Genomic DNA, 20,236 nt, shown 5'->3' on the forward strand with positions numbered 1-20,236 from the left:
CTTGGTCTGGAGAGGTAGGTATAGGTGCTTCCCACACACTGTGCAGGAGAAAATTGCTTATCATGCAATGTCAAGTCTAATTCCTCACAGGCATCCTGCATGTCAGGTGGGGCTTCTGACATCTCACCTCCCTCCTTGCTCCAAGGGTGTGAGAAGTCAGTGCACATGTTCGCCCACCCATGAGCTCCACTAAGGAGGCACACCCTGTTCCCAGTGCCAGGCTGAAGCAGAGCTCACTGCTGTGGAGGAGCCCCACGTGCTGCACTCACACTGGACACCAGCCATGTGTGTGCCCAAGGCGCTTGCTGACAACAACCAGGACACAAATAGATCATTTAGGCAGAAAAAAAGCACAATACACTTCTGTCTTGGTCTCAGGCTCCTTCCTTCATATTCCAGGTAGGAATTGGCTGCTCAGGTTAGCATGCCCCCACCTACAAGAAGGAAGAAACCTTTCCACTTCTACTGCAGTTGTACAGCAAGGGCACCCACCAGCAGGCCAAGCCTCCCACCCATCTGCTGCATGCTCCAGTGACCAGTGAACTGGAAACAGCTCAGCCCCAGATCCCAACCAGCAGCCTGGGCTGCAGCTCACACTTCCAGCACTGGGCAGGAACAGGTCTTCAACCACCCCTCACCATCAGGTGCGGTGCACAGTGCGACCACCCTCACAACATCCAGACCACCCCGGGGCTGGTGCCTCTACACTGCAGCTCACAGCTATGACCCAGCACAGGGAGCTGCCTGCCACCTCCTCCTAAAGGATGAGTGTTTTGACCTAACCCTCATTACTTTCACTGTGTCTGCACCTCTCAAGGAAACAGAAAGTGGTACAAGCAACAGCAAGCTCATTGCCACAGTGGGCAACCTGTGCCTTGCTATCTGCAGATGCAACAGCATGAGCCTCTCGCTCATCGTGACCCCATCTGCAGCATGCCCACAGGAGGGAGGGACATCTTCACTTTTTCCCACATGCTGGACCGACCACTCATGAACAAAGCAGGAGCAGCTCAGTGCCTTCCCACCTTGCTCACTCATTGCTTGTGGCACAAATCTGAATCCCCAAGACATGGCAACCCCATCCATCACTACTGAGGCCATTTCAGCAATGCCAGAGAGAGGGATGTTGGTCAGAGCTGAAGTAAAAGCATGGTCCTGCTCAGCTGGAGCAAGGGGGAACAGAACACAGAGGCCAACTGGAAAGCAGGAGATGCTGAAAACTTCATAAAATCCTCCGAAAGGAAAACAAAAATAATTTCCCATCCCTGCAAGCCCTGCCCTTCAAGGTCAAACAACATTTCTCTCTCAAACACATAGAGATCAATACAGGCTGATCATTACCAACATGCGCTTGACAACTTTTCTATTTGGTGGGAAGAAATACAGGAGCTTTTGAACGAGGGGTCAAAAATCCAAGCAGATTGATAAAAAGCACACATTAGCATAGTGGCAATGCCTGCCCTCAGTCCTTGCATTTCCCCAGGGGGTCAGCAACAACGGATCCCTACTGAGCCTGCCTTCCGAAAGGATCGGATGCCAGGCACTGGAGACTGGGGAGTTATGCCGGTTGCAGACACATTCACAACAGCAGGATTCAGAAGCACACACACACACACACCCCCCCATGATCCTGCGCCAGCAAGTGCTGCCCACTGCCCATAACATCAATACTGATTTCCTCAGGGCTAGTGACACAAGGCAGGAGTCACACCTCCAAGTAAGACAGTAGCTTGAAAAGAGAAAGTTGTTTTTTTCCCCCAAATTTGAAATTTCTTGTTGCTTGCTAACGGCTTTCTAAAAGAATTAGTTCCCCAAATTAATTTCTTTGATGTTTTAAGAACATTCTCTGAATTTCCAGTTTATCTTTACCCATGCACAGCTCACCCCTATTCACTCATATTCCAAAAATGAGCTTTAACGTCAGCATTTATTCAGTCTGTGTTTAAAGTTATATCATCTGAGTTCTTTAATCACTTCACATTAGGTAGGCTTTCCATTTCTTTGATCATACCCATATCCCTTCTCTGCACCTGACCCAGTTTGCACACAGCCTTCAGAGAGCGACTGGAAATGTATGCGGTCTTCCAAGCAATGTCTCACCATGACTTAATATGCTAAAAATTCCCCATTTCTGCCTCAAGTATTTTGTCCAATGTGTCACGTTGGATGACATTTATCTTTTTCATGGCTGCAGCATACTAGATGCTCACAGTTGTCCTGGACGTCACTGACAAACCCTGGGTTTTCCCCCCTCTCACTTTCCCCAGTGAGGTCCCAGCTGGAGCTGAACTTTTTGCTCATTTCTCATGCACACAATCATACAATTTTGAACGATCCAATTCCCATTTGTATGATTCCTGAAGGACATGCAAGTTCTTCTTGCTGAATAACCCTGAACTCCCTGTGAGGATGCTTCCTAGCTTTGTGTCTTTAGGAAATACCACTAGTAAAATTTTAAGGCTCCGAGTGTTACTTGAAGTATTAAATAACTTCCATTTCTAGACTTCTCTCCACTAACAACTTCTTTTCAGACAAGCAGTTCTTCTTTCAACATTCCTGTTATCTTCCTCTAGTCTGTTTACTGCTCCTTAGATCTCAAAGGGTATTATGGATAGAAGTCCACATGGGTTCAAGGGGAGGCAAGACAAGGACTTGAGAGAACCATTTCAGCTTACTAAACAGATAAAATATAATAGATGTAGCAAAATCCCCTGGAAAAAATCTTGGGATATGAGACCTGCTTGCCCTGCTCACCCTCCTCCCTCGCTGACCACCTGCAAACTATTTTTGGAAAAGTCATACTGGGCAAGGTGGTTCCTTCATCCCAGTCACTCTCTCGATTTCTATCTCCCTGTACTCAGGTCAAATGCTTCCTACTGCTAGCAGCTGATGCCTCACTGCCCAGGAACAGAGGCTTTCAAAAGCTCCATAAGAAGTCAAAACTACCAGATAGGGCTAGTGCTGGCAAGGCTTCCCACAGGGCTGGGCTGAGTTCCACGTACTTCTCCAATACTGAGACATCTACGGGAAAACCAAACCAAGCCCACAACAGCTGTCTCTCTCCAGGTCCCTTCTAGCCCAGGATTCCACTATATTCATAATCTTTTCCTAGGAAAGTGCTGCTATCAAAATTTTATACACTGGAGACTGGGGCAATAAGGAGATGTGAATCACTTGGAAGGTTGTGGGAAAAGGAGAACAGATCCTACAATCCCAGTGCCCATCTTCTAGCTATAATACTCAGTACTGCCCAAGCAAGAGCAGAAAGAACTTTTAGGCTGAGAGAAATCAGGACAAAAACAACAGAGCAGCTCCTGAATCATGCCTGAAGCCTCAGCTTCAATCTGATAAACTACGCTCATAAATCTGTACAGCAGACTGTGAATTAAAGCAAAGCCTGGATATAACTCATCCAGCCTGAGACTTCAGAGTGAAACAGGAGCTCAGCTCTCAGAGCAAACCTCCTTTTTCAAGCATTCACTCAAATATTGATGATATACTGAGTGGGAATATAAACTCTTCCACCAATCAAAGCCTTGGCAAAAGGAACTGAAAGGGTATCATTACAGAAAAGATACGCCTTCTAATCTGGCAGTATTTGCTCTGAGCAACCCGTGGTAGCAGTGGATATTAAGGTGTTATTGGCTTCACTCCTATTAAAATCAGTTTTTAAAATGGGATCAATGCTGCCTCTACAGCACAATTTACCTAAACCATTAATTTCACCATAACTTAATACTTCCCTGCAGCCACAGCAAAAGCCTTAAGTTGCCACATTACCTACTATACTGGAGCTGGTGAATTTAGCAACCGCAGTTCTGCTGTATTCACCAGTTTGTGTTCTGACCTCAAATAAAAATTACGTATTTCCAGCTAAGCAGCTGAAAAGCCGGAGGGCTGAGCTGAATCTGCAGCCCAGAAATGGTTCACTATCTACATACTAAGTACAACCACAGATTGCTGTGTACACAGCATGCACTGTTCAAGGAAGGTGACTGCTTATAGTTCCCGTGATGTACACTGAAGTGACATTCCCTTCCCACTGCAGGGGCATTGCCTGGCTGACTCGAAGTGAGGGTGACTGCACTGCATACGAGCCTCAGCTCACGGAGACTGCAATGGAAGGGATGCAGCAGGAAAGGGGCAAGCAGAGGAGAAGAAAAACATCACTGTTGGACACACAAGAGGCCACATACAAGAATGGAAAAAGCCTCATGCCCTCCTGGTTCAATACTGAGTGTCCTGGTTTTGGCTGGGGTGGAGTTAACATTCTTCTCAGTAGCTCATACAGCGCTGTGTCTTGGCTCTGATGTGAGAATGCTGGTAACACACTGATGTTTTTAGTTGTTGCTGGATAACACTTATACGAAGTCAAGGAGTTTTCCGTTTCTGGGAGGGGACACAGCGAGGACAGCTGAGCTGAACCAGCCAAAGGGGTGTTCCATACCATGGGGCATCATGCTGGGTATATAAACCTGGGGGGTTGGCTGGGGCCTGGGGATCGTTGCTCGGGCACTGGCCAGGCATCAGTCAGCGGGTGCTGAGCAGCTGTACTGTGCATCACTTGTTCTCCTTTCTCCCTTTTCCTCTGGATTTTATCCTTTCCCCCACCCTTCCATTATCACTTGTTATTATTGTTATTGTTGTTGTACTTACATTTTTATTCAGCTTAAATTATTAAATTGTTCTTATCTCAGCCCTTGAGTTTTACATTCCTTTCCGACTCTCCTCCCCACCCCTCTGGGTGTGGGGAGCAAGCAAGCGGTTGTGTGATGCTTGGTTGCCAGCTGGGGTTAAACCACAACAGTCCTTTTTGTGGTGGCCCCACACCACAACTAAAAGCATCAGTGTGCTATCAACATTGTTCTCACATCATAGCCAAAACACAGCGCTGTACGAGCTACCAAGAAGAAAGTTAACTCCATGCCAGCCAAAACCAGGACAGAGTCATAAATACTGCAGTTTTCCAAGGCAACAAGGAAAAGTGCTGCAGGTTTCGCACAGAAAGCCCACACTCGCCTCTCTGCGCATGCCACAGCACTGCCCTGCCATCACTGCTCAGGGCCACCGCAGAAGTCAAGCGGTGAGATCTCCCAACTCACCACAGAGTGAGTTCCCAACAGACCTCCCTGTTCTCAAGCTCTCCCACCTTTGCAACAAAGCCCAGCAAACACATAACCACCCGCTGATTTATTAGAAACGTGCTATTAATTGTGGTTGTTTACACTGATTTTTTTTCTTAAAGTTTCTCCATTTACCACTCAAACCAGACATGCAGTGCTGCTCTGCCAGTGTTACTTGCCCCAGCTGTCTGTTTCAACGGCCAATAAAGCAATGTCTAGACAGCTTGTGCTTCTGCACAGCGCTCTGTCATTAAAAGAGGCTATTGAAGGTACACTCAAAAACCACCTGCTAGCAGGAATGCCACAACACAGTATTGGCAGGCACAGGACTTCAGTGCCACCCAAGAGACTGTCTGTGCTCCTGAGCACCCACATCCCAGCAGGCACCAAGGAAAGCTGCAAAAGGGAGAGGAAACAGGACCACTGAAAACTTCTGCTAAAAACCCTTTGTAATGCAGACTTGTAACTAACTCCTGGAGACCCTGTCCACCACTTGTGCATTTAACCTGCTGGCTGTCAGATGGAGTGGTTATTTTTTACTCTTCATCTGTGTTGTCTACAGTACTGATACTGTTAGCTGAAGGGATAAGGTCTATTCATAAACAGCAAATTGGCAAAAATTATAACCATTACCGTGACAGCTCACACACCACAGATTGCACATCCCCACCCATAATCATCATGCATGACCTGCTCATTCTGAAGGGATCTGTGGTTACCATAGATCACAGGCTGAACTTGGGTAATAGTGGCATTTTGCTTTGAAGCTGACAAACAGTATGTAGGGCTGTATGAATAGGCATGTCGTACGCAAGACGTGGAGTAATCCTAATCCCTCCTCTCTGCCCAACACACCTCATGGACATGTCCTACATGTACAAGCTGATGAGAGTTCAAAGAGAGCAAAACAGAGTAAATTGCAAAGCAAAAAGGTTAGTCGCTTGCAGAAAACTAGGGGGCACATGAAAGCTCTTCTTAAATGTATAAAAGGCTGCTGCCAAGAGCAAGTGAGTAAGCTGTTCTCCAAATCCTCAGCAACAGGAACAGGCTCCCTGAGGGGCAGCCAGGGGAGTTTAGGTTAGACATCAGGTATAACAGATAAAACTAGCTGTTCATTATTCTACCAAAAAAGCAGAGCAGTCAGGAGATAAGACTGGTTTGCTTAATATTTTTGCGTGGTCTTGTCTGCCTCAGCAGCTCTTTACTTACTTAGAGGTGTGCATTCCTGTAATTTTAACAGGCTTTTACTGTCAGAAAGTGGAAACTATTTGGTTTTATGCCTCTGCCACTGAAGAAATGCCCATCTTACGGTCTTGGTCAACCCCATGTGCCATGGCATCAGGAGGCAGTGATAGAGGGAAGGGAATGGACTGCTAAGATGCAGGATGCAGCAGATAACGTTCCAATCACTGGGAGCTTCTGGAGGGATGAAACAAAGAAACAAGGAGTGGCATAGCTGAAGTCCACTATGCCTGGGTCAGGGAGATGTAATTATGGCTTCTGGAAGTCTTATTCTCATGTGATTTCTGTTTGACTCAGAGGAGCAGGAAGCCTCTAATGCAGGATTAAAAGCCTAGAGCAGCTTATTCTGTGAGGTAGAATAGCTGGAGAAACAGAAACATGCTCCTGGAAAGACACATAAAATGTACAAGTACAGTCTGAGAGTGGAAATGCATCCCATGCCAGCTGATCTAGTAGCTAATGCACCCAGCTGTTGAAAACATACACCAGGTGGGTTTTTTTCCTAAATGGAATATGCTTAGCACCAGCTTTTAGCCAGTGGATTCATCCACCTTTCATCCACTGCAGTGAAGTGACTTTTTCTCACAAATTTGGTATTGTTGAAGATGATCCTTCACTAAGTTTTTCTCTAGTTATTATTAACTTCTTCCCATCTAATCGAGCAGGCTGTCCCAGATCATCGGTCAGCTGTACCTGACATCTCCATGCCAAGTCAGCCCATGAATAAACAACCTTTTGGGTGTATGTGCCTATTGGTATGTGCTTAATTGGCACAAAGAGTCTAATCTGCAGCACGTAGCTGCTATGCTGCCAGCTGTACAAGTCTGCCTCCTCCAAAAGACATGTGGAACCGACAGGCAGCCATCCCATATGCAGGCAGGCACACAGAGCCAGAAATGGGAGGTACATGGCTGTCAACTGTGCACAAGAAGTTTACTGAGGCTGGAGGGATAAAGGGGATCCAGGTGTGGGAGGAAATCCTGCCATGCTCTTTAAAACAGAAAATAAAAGCTGGCAGACGCAAAGCCTGGGCACCAGCAGTGACACAGGCCACGAAGGCAAAGCAGGTCACAGGAGATGCCTGAGAAACATGCCAACCTTAGACTGTGTTGGACAGGCTGGGACAGGGCTCAGGCCCATGTGAAGCAGATGAAAGGGCTGGAGCACACTGCCCTACGGGGCTCCCCATGGAGACTCTGCACTTGAGGAGCTGCTGGAAACTGGTGTGGGGCTCCGGCACTGCACAGGAGACTACTGATAAATGCCAAGCAAAGAGGTGCTTAGAGATGACAAACATGGTCATGTGTCCCCATGCACCCCAGACACATTCCAGTCTGGGAAACAAGAGCATGCCAGCGTGGAAAGAGCCTGAAAGAGCTCTCAGGAGCTCTGTAGTGTACGATGATACTCAGAGACTTGGCTCAGGACTAATAATAAGCAGCAGTGATGATGACTCAAGAGAGCAACTTTGTTGGCTGGACATGGGAGAGGAGCAGGAAGGAGCAGAGGAATGAACGAGCAGGAAGCCCCTGATGAAGGACTGATTGCCCAGAGCATGTTCCTGGAAAAACAGAAACATGCTTTTCATCTCCATGACGTTTTTCCATCTTGGGACAATTCTGAAGCCTGATTTCAATACATACTTAAGAAAGCATCCCATCCTGTGCAGAAACCCAGCATGTGACTCTCAACACACAGCAAGGAAAAGAGAAGACCAGATAAATGGTGAGATCGGGAAGAGGGCTAGTAAGGGCTCAGCATGTGAGATATAACAATCCAAGCCAGAAGACAAGCTGCTGCTCTGCTCTCAACTCATGCTCAGTGCAACAGCTGGAGAAAACTCTCAGTCATGACCTTTTAACAGGACCTGCTCTCCATCTCTAGGAACACCTGCCAGAATTAGTAATCCCATATCAGAGGAGGTAAAGCATGGCGTGCCAAACAGCACTTGTGACCTTTTTAGCAATTTTTGCATGCCTGCTGTTTTCACAGAAACTTTCTGTATCAGCTTAAAATAAATCCATCCTTTCTGAAAGCAAAGTACTCAGAGACTGCAGAAGCATCTGGCCCTTCCTCTACAAAGCCAGAAATCAGCACGGGTGTTATCTGGGGATGCAAAGGTGGAGGCCAAGGAACCATACAGGGGGATTAATGCTGCAGTCCTGAACCCAGCATCTGAAAGTGTGGTCTCCCCTGTCCATGACACTGCTGCTTTCGACTCTGAGCAAATACGTAAGCCCAAGCACTGCCCCCACGTTTGCAGCTCTTCTCTTCTGCATGCAAGGCTCCACATATTAAGCTTGTAACAGCACAGAGTGCTCCACTCCCACAGGGGGTAACTTATCCTACATCCCATATTAGACCAGGCAAGACAGAAGCCACATTATCTGTCTGCAGAAGGAGCATCTCTGTCTCCATATGGGGCTTCTTTGTGCATGAGCCCTCCAAGAAGCATTTCTGTGAGTTCTAGGTTCGATGCACTGAAGACAAGGACTCAGTGGGGTCTGCTGCTTTCCAGTGAGGTCTCTTGTTTTCCAGCACACAGCAGAAGCTGATGCTGCAGCAGCACGCAGACAGTGAGTTGCATACCTAGCATAGGACTTGACCAACAGGCAAAATCTCAGGGAGCGTGGGTCCCGAGCAATCTCTGTAGTGTGGTCTGGTTTACAGTTACAGGCACCAAAACACATTTCACAGCATGAAAAGGGCAGGATTTTGGAATAACTTTTGTGTTTCTATGGATAGCAAGAATATCCTGAGTTGTAGCTGTTAATTTAACATACAGATTTAATATGCCTGCCCCAATTAAACTAATCTCCAGCTACCAGCCCTTGGGATAAACCTAGGACGCTACATATGCCATTGCTACAGCCCAAGACGTTCTAGTGAAGCACCTACCTGTGGCCACCATCAGGGACCTGGCAGCAGCTAGATTAAATCCCAGGTTAACCCCTCCTGGAATGTCCTACCTCTCATCAGACCTAGCAATAACACACACAGGGAAAGCTCAGTAGCAAATAGCCTAATTAGAAGTGAAAGTCTCATATCCTCTTGGTAACCAGCACATCTACTGCACCTGAGGGTCAGTATCCTCTGTGGTCAGCAGGGCAGCAAGAAGGAGGAAAGCATGGGGAGCCCTGCCAGACTCCCTCCTGCTGCCCCCTCCCAAGGGTCCAAGGCTGCTCTCTATGGAAGATTCACAACACTTTGACTAAAACAACGGCAGCATTTGGGCAGGGCTGGGTGTTATTTTTAACACTTGCTCACATAACTCTTTGGATGAATCCTGGGAAGAGCTTGTCACCAAAATAGTATACTGTGGGCACTATTTATACACCCACTGGCAGCACAGCAGGACAGGCTGAGAAGGGAAAGCTAGAACACCCCCTTCCCTCCTCACAACAAGGGATGCAGGGGGCCCTGAAACATGGTTTGTGGTTTGGGCTCACCCTCATAAGTAAACCATCACCTGCAGAAGGCCTGATATCCTTGTTTGTCCTGTTTAGGAGACTCTCATCCACATGGGAGGCAAGCCCAGGTACAACAAGCCTGGGGAAGATGGATGGCTGTGTGTACAGGGGCAGGTGCATGCCAGCTGCTATGAACTAAAAAGAGAACAGCTGTGCCTAAACACCAGCGAGGTCAGAAAACAGTGCTGCTCCCCTCCTAATTATCCATCCTTGGCTAGTACAGGGAAGTCCAGTAGTAGTAGGGTTTCTTGGTCATCACGACTATCATGGTTTAATGCCAGACAGCAACTAAATACCACATAGCTGCTTGCTCACTCCCCTCCCCCCACCACAGGATGGGGAGGAGAACTGGGAAAAAGATAAAACTGGAGGGTTGAGATCTGAACAACTTAATAATTGAAAAGGAGAGAGAAGGGGAGAGGAAAAAAATCGAAAGGGATGGGAAAAGTCCGAAGTGATGCACAATACAGTTGCTCACCATTTGCTGACTGAAGCCCAATCCCCAGGCCCAAGCACCAATCCACAGGCCCCAGCCAACAACCCCCAGTCCCTTCATAACCCTTTTGAGACTGTTCAGGGAAAGAGGGCTTTTCCTCTGTCTCATATTCTGTGGTAAAATAAATTTTATTTTATTTTTTAATTTTAAATTTTAAATAAAAGACCATATTTTATATATATAAATATTAAAAAATTAAAAAAATATTAAAAATAAAGCCATTTTCATCCTTACTGAACTTCCTTCATTTTTGTCTTCCATGAGTTTTTTTCTCCCTCCCCCTTTCTCCCAAGGCACACTCAGACTGCTCTCTGCTTTCATGTCTCCTAGAGAAGCAGGTGACATGACCTGTAGAATATGCACAGGATGCTGTGTGTGAACAGAGAAGACAGATGGGCTCTGGAGCACCAGCACACCATCCTGCAGTAGAAAGGGAGCCAGAGTCTGAGTTTCCAGTGTGTAGGTAAAAAGCAAATGGATATATGCATTTCTTTTCCATGCAATAGAGGCTACAGCCTGATCAGCATGCTGACTGCTCATTAGAGCTAAAGAACAATGCAAAATAAAGCTGCATACACAGTGCTAATTGAAGCATGCTCTCCAGGCAGGGGCAGGGTTGGCTGCCACGTTACATTTAGCAGAACAAATGGAATGGATCTGCTCCTACCTTGCCAGATGCAATCTCCCCAGATCATGGCCTCTGCTCACTGCAGCATGAAGCTGGGGGCAGCAGCAACAGCATGAGAGCAGCAGGACAAATACAGCACGCAAAGCCTGTGGTAAACCAAAGCAAACCCAGCTTGTGCCCGTGTTGGCTCAGGGATCAGCGAGCCGTGCTGCGGGGAGTCTCTGCAGGCTGCTCCCCCGTTGCTGCAGGATGGCGGGCGAGAGGCTACATGACAAGGCACTTCTTCCAGATGGGAGCTGGCTGAGGGATTCCTCCCGCTGCCAGGCACCTGCCTCTCCTTGGGCACAGCAGTGCCAGGGTGCCAGTCTCACTCACAGAACATGTGGGCAGGACAGAAAAGCGAGGGCTGCGGGCTGCTGGCAATGCAAGGGCCAGATCGCTCATGAAAGCCCCAGTATAAACACAGATGCACTGTCGAGAGGACTACGGCAGAAATGCAGCTCGTGTTACAAAGAGCCATTTACAGCAAGCTCAGAAAGAAGCCAGCAAGATGAGGCTGTGCAGGCTGGCTCCATGGACTGACTGCTCAGGCAGGGGGTGGGAGGGCAGCTGCCTGCGAGGGGAAGCCCTGGGGTGAAGTGACCACTAACGAGGGGAGACCCCCCCCAACTCCACACTCTCCAGCAGCTCCTACAATGCCATACAGAGCACCTGCTGGCAGGAATGCAAACTTAAGCAATTTGGTAGCCTATGCCCCACTTGGGGTGGCCCCAGCCCCACAGCTGTGCTGGTGCTACAGAAGCCCATCATGCCCGGGAGAAAGGCTGATCCGAGCGTTGCTTCATCCGTGAGTGGGATCGGCTGATGGTGAAGGAGCCCATTCCTCTTGTCCAGGCCCTCTCCCCATGCTCAGGGGCTCCACATCATTGGGACTTGGAAAGAGAGACTCCTTCTGTCTCCCATGTGCCTTTGGCACTTCCTGCTAGGATTCTTCTTTCCCTGACATTTCAGGGTAACTTCCGAGCTGTACTGGAACTGGACTTAATGGCAGATAAGGAAGATGGGGGATAGGGACTAGCTTGGCAAGGAAGCAATGTGTCCAAGGGTCTGGAGGCTTTCCCTCCCCTGTGCCCACAACTGGAACCAGCAGTATGGGGTTTTTGCAACTTCCAGCTACTGCCTATTAAACAAGCACTGGAAAACCTCAGCAAGAGGCTGAGAAGGTGCTGTTTCAGGATGCGTATCACAGCAGGCTTAGCCTATTTTCAGTAAGCCCAGAGCCAGACAGGCATATAGCTTATGATCTCGGGGTGCAACTGGTGACAAAGAACAGGGAGCCCATGTAGTTCTGAAGCAACTAAAATCTGTTCTGTAGAGGCTGGGGGGACCTCCTTTGAAAAAGTATTTCCTAGCCTCAATAGAAAAAGTTTGGAAACAGTTGACTTAGGCCAATTGCATCAGTGTGTGCTGTTAAAAAACTAGCTTCAAGGACAGCACAGGGACCCCAGAGTAATAGCTGTATGTCCTGGTGATACCCCCCAGAAAGGTGAAGCCAGCCAGGGATTACGCCAGGCTGAAATGCTCCCTGCTGATGAATGCAGCCAGGTTGTATTCTCTATTGTTTCCCTCCTCCAGCAAAGTGCTGGTACGGACACTACATCTCCACCCAACTGAGAAAGCAGGGTTATTGGAGTTAAAACTTGCAGTTCCTGCAGACCCTGATACCCTTCCCCTGGACTGGCAGTGCCTGCGACAAGGAAAGTGCTTTATGCTTTCGGCCTCCGTGGTGCAGGGGGTCTCCACTGCAGCCCAGCGCAGCTGACCTGGGGATGAAATTAATGCTCCTGGCAATGAGGTACCCTTGCACATGACAAAAAGGGAAAACTTCCCAATGTAACAGCAGTGACTCTGGTCCCAGGTGGAGCTCCTCAGGTCTGTCTGGGACAAAACAGAGCCATGGCTTCATCACCAAGCGTTCATCAACATGGAGGGCTCCAGAGAGGGGGCTGCATCTGCAAACATGATGAGCCTTCATGACTTACTCCTGCTGCAGTGGGCTTGCAGGGCAAGGTTTTGGTGCGGGGGGGCACAGGGGCGGCCTCTGTGAGAAGCTTCCAGAAGCTGCCCCTGTGCCCGGTGCAGCCCGTGCCAGCCGGCTCCGAGCTGGGCCCGGTGCTGGGCAAGGCCGAGCCCGTCGGTGCCGGTGGCAGCCGCAGGGACCGTGTATTTCAGATCGTGTATTTAAGTGCGAGCGAGCCCAGCAGCCCCGCGGCCCCCCGGGCCGGGGCAGGGGGAGGCCGGGGGGCTCCAGGCGCCGCAGCAGCGGCTCCCCCAGCCCCGCGGGGCGGCCCCCGGCGGGGCGGGCCGTGCCCCCAGCCCGCGGAGCCCCCGGGGGAGCAGCTCCCCCCCCGCAGCCCGGGCAGGGCCCCCCCCGGGGCAGGGGGTGCCCGCAGGGGGCTGTGACCCGCGGCAGCGGCGCTGGAGCAGCTCCGGGCAGGGCCCGTGGCCCCGCGGGGAGAGGAGCCCGGGCCGGGCCGGGCTGGGGCAGGGCCGGTGCCCCCGCGGCGGCCGGGCCGGGCCGGGCGTGAAGAGCCGCAGCCCGTGGGAAGGACCCACGGCGGAGAAGGTCGTGGAACTGCTGCCGTGGGCTGGAGCCCGGGCTGGAGCGGGGGCAGAGTGAGCAGCCCCGTCCCCGAGGGGGAAGGAGCGGCAGGGACAACGGGTGAGGGACTGACCCAGCCCCCATCGCCCAGCCCCCTGCACCGCTTGCTCGGGGTGTTTTCTGATCTGGGTGGTAATGAAATAAACTGGTTTCCCCAAGTCGAGTGTACTTTGCCGTGACTGTAACTGCAGAGTGACCTTCGCCTTACCTCGACCCACAAGCCTTTTGTTGTATTTTCTCTCCCGTGTGGCTGAGGAGGGGAGCGATGAGCGGCTGGGGTGGGCACTTGGCCTCCAGCCGGGGTCACCCCACCCCACCTGAACGGTGACCAGGACAGGTGTCTCCTGCAGTGAAGGTACTATACTGACACATATAAGCAACACAACACTGAAGCCATTATATCTACCAAGTTGCTTCTGCAGCCAAGCTGGTCTTAGCCAGGGAATGGCTGAACACCAGATGATCCCAAAGGGTTTAAAAACCATTCACAACAACCCAGGCTCAAACGAGGCAGTTGAGAGTATTTAGATCAAGGCTGCCCACCACATCTGCAGCAACAGGAATCCTGTCAAGGCACAAGTGACAGCCCTGCAGCACCCGCAGCCTCCCAGGAGCACAAGCATTGACCTTGACTGGGGAACCCTGTCTCCAAGTTCTCCCCTGCACTTTCTGACCACACCTGGAGAGATGGAGGAAAGTGCTGCCTACAGAAAATGGGGTTTAGCAATCTGTACAGCTGGGCCTTGTTTCAGTTTGGGAGCTGCTTTTCCCTACCAGCCCTTCTCCACCTCAGTCAGACCCATTGCCCACGTTCCATCGTTCGCTGGAGGAATCTAGCCATTACAGGAGAGGATGGGCACAGAGGGCACCACTTCACAGGGCTTTACTTGTCCAGCTCAGCTACATAAAACTTCCAGCACACCACCTCAGTTTCCCCCCACCCCGTGACATAAGGATCACGACACTTACCAAGTCACTGCAGATGTTGTGAAGTTAACTTCGTTATGGGGTGCTGGCAGTCTGTACACAGAAACGAGCATTCTGTGACACTCCTTTTCCACCCATAAAGCAGACAGTCCTGGTGGCTTTCCCAGGCATACAAGCTACTGCACACAGCTTTCTTCTCCCTCACCACAGCAGGTAGGCTGCAAAGACAGGGATCCCCATTACCCCCCAAATCTGGAGCTTTGATCCCTCTACCAGCTGTGTCAGGCCATCTGCCAGGCAGGAATGCGATGCACCAAGCCCAGCCTCAGCCGAGCTGTCAAGGCAGCGGAAGGGCTGGGGCTGCACTGCTCTGGAATTCCAGCAACGCACAAACGCCCTGTCAGCCTGCACCAGGAATGACTCCTCCCTGCCCTGGACCAGGCTGAATCACTGGAAATACCAAAACAACGATGAGGTCACGTTCCCAGAGCAAGGAACTGCAGCCAGATATAGCTGCATGGAGAAACGTGCTAAAAAGGGACACAGTGCACAGGCTAGAGGCTCCGGCAGACAGGCACCCCGGGTATTTGTCTTGTTTAAAAACAGCTTGAGGCTGCCAGGAGAGGTTTTTTTCTCTGCAGGGAGCAGCGAACTGGGGAGCACAACAGGGGCTTTAAACCCTTTATCCATCCATTGACAGAGACACAATTAGTGCTCGTGAGAGTATAGATTTGGATTCAAGGAATGAGGCAGACGTACAATTAGGATTGGATTCTGAATCCAGTGTTCCCAAAATCTCTCTGTGATAACATGTGCAGGCGTAAGCAGTGAAGAATCCCCCTGCAGCAAGGTGAATGGCAGACAAAAATCATATGCCCATTACTGTCTGGTTGCCTTTGCTACAGCCTCCCAGCTTCTACAAAAAATCCCAATGGTAAGTTTTCAATGGGGTGAGCAGCAAGTAACAGTGGCTCCTATTGCTCCTAAAATGAGGATCTGAGGCACTCAATTATCAGCAAATAGGCTTTCCAAGGCAGTGCAGTTCCAAGCTTTTCCCAGTTCTCAGTGGAGAGCGACCGGAGACATTTTGCTAGACTGTGAAGGAAATTGCTACATAGGACTTGGAAAGGATAGAGGATCACAATAGAATTTGCAATAGCCTGCTCTTTCCCCCCCTCTGTAGGAGAAATTTGGATGGCTAACAATAATACCCACACTTATTTGAAGAAGATGCTCTAAGAATCTAGATTTTGTTCCATCAGGACATAAACCAGATCCTAATCAGAAGCCAAGGGGGAGCAAAGAGGAGCAGATAGCTAACGCCAGGCATCTCACATGGCTGGCTGGGCAGCAGTCATTGAGCTGGCAGACTTCGCAACAACCACAGCAGCCTCTGGCACACTGAGCTGGTGGGCTATGTCTGCACCAGTCCCTTTCTCCTGCAAGTGCTTTCAGATTTGCTAATAAAGATATAAGAAAATTTGTGGTGGCCTGTGCGAGAGCCATTAGACCAGAAGTGCTCAAAACCAAATCAGTTCATTTTCTAACCAAATCAGTTCATTTTCTCCCCCACAGTTTCAGTGCATTCTGGTAACAGGAACCACCACAGTGGGTCACACCAAGAATTCTTCTGGTCTATTGCTGTACCCTTGGCATTTTGGCACCATCGTATACGTATCACAGAGTACAGAGTGAGCTCTCCTGAGGCTACACTCTTCCATCCTGCAATAATTAGCAGGCAAGGAGGTCACACTCCAGAGCTGGAGGCTTCACACTGGCCACCACGTTTAACAGCCACTGAAACACATCCATGCCACTGAAGTGTCTGATTCCTCTTGGAATCTGTGTGTATTTTCAGCCTTCATGCCATCTCATAGCAACATGTTCTGCAAATCAGCTGTGTTGAAAAAAGACTTCCTTGACCTCCCGCCTAATAAATAATTTTGCTGTATGTGCTTCCTCTGTGCTCTAAGAAATAGCAAAGTTGAGTAACATCATTCCTTATTCAACTTCTCCCTACTGTACAGTATTTTATAGGCCACTATTATTTCCTACTGTCATCTACTTTTCCTTGTTTAATTTCTCTTCCTACAGAAGCTATCCCAGTCCCATAATCACCCTTATTCCCCTTTTCTATACCATGTCCAGGCCTAAGTCACTCTTTTTGAGAGAGAGCGACCAGACTGTTACGTGGTACTCAAGATGCAGGCACAACATGACTATATACCTAAATACACAAGAACATATACCGGTACTTTTTCATTTATTCTTATTTCCAGTATGAGGTCTGCCTTTTTGGCTACAGCTGACCATTGAGCTAATGAGCTCTGGTAACGATCCACAGTGACTCCAAAGGGCTTCTTGTGGGCAGTGAGAAACTGTTCACAAATCACCGTTACATGTGACATTTATCAGTGTGGAATTCCATTTGCTGTTTTATCGTGCTCATAGTTTTGCAGGATACTCCTGTAATTCTTCAAGTGGTTTTCAAACTGACCACCCTGACTAACTTCAAATCATCAGAAAATTATAGTTGTCACTCCATCGTCCAAACCATCACTAGATGAGCTGTACAGCATCTGTTCCACAAAGATCCCTGCGGGACCCAGGCACTGCAGGTACCAGAGCTTTCATGCATTGCAAAGCATGGCATTTGACAAGGAGTGGTCTAAGCACAGTGACCAGCAATGCTCCATCTCAGTGAGATATCCCACCATGTCCTGATGCAAGGAGCTGTGGAGCTCTAATCATCGTGGTCTGCACCTGAACTTGTGCTGACACAGGGCCATGCACAGGTAGACACCTGTACCATATAATCCACAAGGCTTTGCTGGGCACAGTCTCAATGCTCTGTATGTGGTAGCACAACCACTGCAGCAGTAGGATGGCCACACTCCACATTCCATTGCTGGGATGTGATTAGCAGCACACCAAATTTGTGCTCACACACCACCATCTGAACCAGTGCCTTGCCATGGCACTCATGGAGGATGCTGCTGTAGTTTGAACCAGCCATTGTGAAATCAGCCAGAAAGAAGTTCTTCTTGTGAAGGATGTAAGCAAGCTTCCCAAGAGACACCACGACCATAGTGCATAGTTTTCTGCAAAGCAGTTGAACTAGTAGAGAGGCTGTAAGCCTCCTAAGGCAGTGTCCTTCAACAGCACCATTTACAGGTTGTGCCAGACAGATGCTGATATCAGCAGAACATTTGTGACAGCAGCCCAAGAGCGGTCCATGGAGAGACTGTTCAGACAGGAGGACACTGTGACCCGTTCTCATTGCTCCTGGTCCCCGGCAATGTGGTTAGCACAACTAATGCCATTTTACGAGGCAAACAGCCATTCTCTGTGACTGAGTAGGTCACACATCCCTTTCCTCCCCCTCACTACCAGGCCCTGAAGGTCCTGTGCACCAAGCAGACAAACCAAACAGTATTTTTCTTCCCCTCCCTACTGGTGTCAACGTTTCCAGGCATCAAGAACCTTTAATAGTAACTATGATTTAGTGCCATCATCATTCTGCCAAGGATCCCTAAAAGAAGTGTCAGTGCCAGGTGACAGACACACGCTCCCATCCACAGCTCCACTTAGGACTTGGTCAGAAGTGCAGAGCCCAGGGCGAGGCTTAAAGGCTACAAAGATGCTCAGCAAATACCCACCCTAGGCACAACAGATGTGAATTGTGGAAACCAGTATTCCCAGGCCAGGCAAACACACACAAGAATAAGAAGAGGAGAGGGAGAAACTGTGGCCTTCAAATAAGCAGCAGATATCACAAATAAAACTCCAACCAGGATGGATTTCATGTTCCAGAATCAGACAAACAAGAGATCTATTGTCAATAAACCTCAGAAAAAACCCCGCTGTGTGTCCAGGGCATTGACGAAGAAGTGGGAATTAAGTGTTCAGCGGAAAGCAGATTGAGTAAGGCCAAGCAGAACTGAGGGAACCAGCCTCCCCTGTTACCCTCCTGGAGGGACACAGCAAGCTAAAAAACTCCTACCAGCTAAGTTTACCCTGAAGCACTCCAAGTTGAGCTGGCAAACCAGCAGGAACTATGTCTGGCCCAGCTTCAGCAGAGCTCACCACAGGGAAGAGCACCAGGCAGCTACAAGTACACACAGTATCTTCATTTCATTTATTGACAGAGCTCAAGCATACCCTTGCACACAGCAGCTTGATGGTGTGGGGAAGGGTGAAGGAGCACCTCATTTATCCTTCATCTTTTTCATGCAAAATATTGCCTGCAATCCCGGAGAAAAGACTGAAAGGAGGTTTCAGTGAACCATAATCCCTATGTAACAGCCTGGTCTGGGATGCTGCATTCTCCAGCTCGCATAAGAAGAGAACATATGTGTTCCTGCACATTGCCCATCGAACACTGCCCCATCAACAGCTCCACTGACCCATCCAAAAGGCAAGACAACCAAGCCACTGAGCAGAGAAAACTCAGGATACCAGGCATCCTGCACAGGAAAAAGTGTCAGACAGCATCTGCTGCCACAGCAAAAACTGAACCAGAAGCAGAACTGCAGGCAGAATACTAGGCAACCATAAACCAGGCTTGCATCTTTTGAATAGTCTATATTCCCTTATTCACAGCCTGAAGGTTTTTGAGGGATGATTGCCAGGAGGTAAGGAAGCCTCTGAAGCAGCTGCTCTAGGTGTTGCTATCTAAGCCCAAAGGATGCAAACCCAATGCTGCCAGTGAAAGGTCACTGGACTGGAACCTGGCCCAGCAGCTTCTATGAAGCACATGAACTAGGAGACTTTCAGACTACAATTTTTCAACATGACAGTACAAATTAGTTTTCTAAATACAGACCTGTACTCTACATGGAATGAATGGCCTGGCTGCCTGCAGGGCTGATGAAGGGTAGCACTCTTCTCCAGATGACACAAAAGACCAGTTTAAAATTCAGGGCAGCTAGTGACTCTCTGAGTCACCTTGGTCTGCATGCTTCAGGTCCTAGCTCCCTGCTGAACGAGAAGATACTGATTCTTCCTGCCTCTCAGGGGAGGGAGAATGCAATACAGCTTAAAAGATCCCAGGATCTCTGCCATAAATCCCAAAGTTAAGGGAGGCAAAAGGCATCATTCATTACGCACAAAAACCAGCCTTCTTTTATTAAGTGCCTGATATGGATATGGAAGCAGGATGCAGTCAGTAACAAAAACATTGGCCTTCCCTTGAGACACAACACTCAGATCGGACTGCACTTTGTGTGCAGGGTGGTGCATGGGCCTGGAGACAGCACCCATAGGTCTGCCCCAGCCTTGCATTCAGGTCTGGGAATAACTGCCCCCGCAGCGCAAACAAGCGATTCAGCAGCACAGCCCTGCCAGGGCACAGACAGCTCCCCTGGAGCCAGGCACGATGCTTCCAGAGAACCTACAAAAAGCCAGTGGTTGGATCATCTGTTTTCCTAATTCAGAGGAAGCCTGGCCCTGCTCCGATTTCCTGCAACATCTCTTGGTGGCGGGGGGGGGGGGGGGGGGGGGGGGGGGGGGGGGGCGGGGGGGGGCGCTGGAAAAGGCCAAGATCCATTATAGCTGAAGTCTGGCAGAGGGCTCAGCGCTGGGAGCTGACAGCTCAGTACAGCCAGCTCCACCCAGCAAGAGAGGCAGGCTGGGGAAAGAGACGGGGGTATGAAAACCACTTCCCTTCAAGCTGGGAGTGATGGGAGT

At 49.4% G+C, this 20,236-nt stretch overlaps 1 protein-coding gene across 9 annotated transcripts in view; it reads right to left on the bottom strand.

The window, feature by feature from the left end:
- Positions 1-20,236, bottom strand: part of RUSC2 (RUN and SH3 domain containing 2) — a 62,895-nt gene that overhangs the window by 40,594 nt on the left and 2,065 nt on the right. For 6 of the 9 annotated variants that reach the window (XM_056324277.1, XM_056324279.1, XM_056324280.1 and 3 more), the window contains exon 2: positions 14,591-14,766. The exons of 1 other annotated variant lie outside the window; for it this stretch is intronic. The gene's annotated coding sequence lies outside the window, so the exon portion shown is untranslated. Of the gene's footprint in view, positions 1-10,998; positions 11,969-14,590; positions 15,189-20,236 lie in introns of those variants that run through there. 2 more of the 9 variants (XM_056324271.1, XM_056324276.1) reach the window with 2 other exon arrangements.

This window comes from Falco biarmicus, chromosome Z (assembly GCF_023638135.1).
Source record: "Falco biarmicus isolate bFalBia1 chromosome Z, bFalBia1.pri, whole genome shotgun sequence".
In the NCBI taxonomy this organism is placed as follows: domain Eukaryota; kingdom Metazoa; phylum Chordata; class Aves; order Falconiformes; family Falconidae; genus Falco; species Falco biarmicus.